This window comes from Colobus angolensis, unplaced genomic scaffold (genome assembly GCF_000951035.1).
Source record: "Colobus angolensis palliatus isolate OR3802 unplaced genomic scaffold, Cang.pa_1.0 Scaffold9, whole genome shotgun sequence".
NCBI classification, from domain to species: domain Eukaryota; kingdom Metazoa; phylum Chordata; class Mammalia; order Primates; family Cercopithecidae; genus Colobus; species Colobus angolensis.
Genome location: NW_012122931.1, coordinates 6,085,950 through 6,087,387, shown reverse-complemented (window position 1 = coordinate 6,087,387; position 1,438 = coordinate 6,085,950). Strand labels below are relative to the sequence as shown.

General features: G+C 48.0%; 1 protein-coding gene across 1 annotated transcript in view; it reads left to right on the top strand.

Annotated features, from left to right (window-relative positions):
* NUP188 (nucleoporin 188kDa) overlaps positions 1–1,438 on the top strand; it is a 96,032-nt gene that overhangs the window by 1,342 nt on the left and 93,252 nt on the right. The window lies entirely within an intron of this gene.

The following is a 1,438-nucleotide window of genomic DNA, read 5'->3' as shown; positions in this document are numbered from 1 at the left end:
TCTCTCTCTCTCTCTCTCTTTCTTTTTTCTTTTCTTGGCTGATGCAGGGTCTTGCTCTGTTGCCCAGGTTGGAATACAATTGCACAGTAGGGCTCACTGCAATATGGTTCACTCCTGGGCTCAAGTGATCCTCCCACTTCAGCTGCCCGAGTAGATGGGACCACAGGTGTGCACCACCACACCTGGCTAATTTTTTTTAGATGTTTTTTGGAGATGTGGATCTACCTATGGTGCCCAGGCTGGTCTCAAACACCTGAGCTCAAGTGATCCTGCCGGCTTCCCAAAGTGCTGGTATTGTAGGTATAAGCCACTGCGCCCAGCCACCCCTGTATTCTCAGCACCCAGAAAAGCATGATAGGCTCTCAGTAAATACTTATTACACATACTGCCCATGCTCTCTGATACCACTTCCTTCACCTCTCAGCTGGAATTAAGACGTCTTTGCAATTTCCACCGGACGAGGAATGAACCTTGTGAGGAACAGTTTACTTTTTCCTCCCCTGCCGTTTTGTGCCAGCAGTGTTGGGGCAGTGTTGTCATTACTATTCCTTCCCTTTTTTTTTTGAGACAGAGTTTTGCTCCTGTTTTCCAGGCTGCAGTGCAGTGGCGCAATCTTGGCTCACTGCAACCTCTGCCTCCCGGGTTCAAGCGATTCTCCTGCCTCAGCCTCCCCGGTAGATAAGACTACAGGTGTGCACCACCACACCCGGCTAATTTTTGTGTTTTAAGTAGAGACAGGGTTTCACCATTTTGGCCAGGCTGGTCTGGAACTCCTGACCTCAAGTGATCTGTCAGCTTCAGCCTCTTTAACTGCTGGATTACAGGCGTGAGCCACCATGCCCGGCCTGAATACTGTCTTGTTATCAGAAAAATGATTAGTGATTCCAGTGTGCCATGTGGGAGTTGGTGGCTATTTTTTGAGCAGAATCGAAGTTGCTTTTAAAGCATTAACCATTAGGAAAGAGATGTATAAATTTTAGGTGTGTTTAAACCTCTTTTGATGAGAAAATCCTGAAAGATTAGTTATTTGAGACAGAGTCTCACTGTTGTTGCCCAGGCTGGAGTGCACTGGCCCGATTTTCGCTCCCTGCAACCTCTGCCTCCTGGGTTCAAAGGATTCTCCTGCCTCAGTCTCCTGAGTAGCTGGGATTACAGGCGCCCGCCACCACGCCTAACTAATTTCTTGTATTTTTAGTAGAGACAGGGTTTCACCATGTTGGCCAGGCTGGTCTCCAACTCCTGACCTCAGGTGATCCACTGGCCTCGGCCTCCCAAAGTGCTGGGATTACAGGCTGACAATTTTAAAACAGAGCTAGTGCTTTGTGTTACAATTAGTGTTTTTTTGTTTTTTGTTTTTTGTTTTGGAGAAGGGGTCTTGTTCTGTCATGCAGGCTGGAGTGCAGTGGCAGAATCTTGGCTCACTGCAACCTCTGCCTCC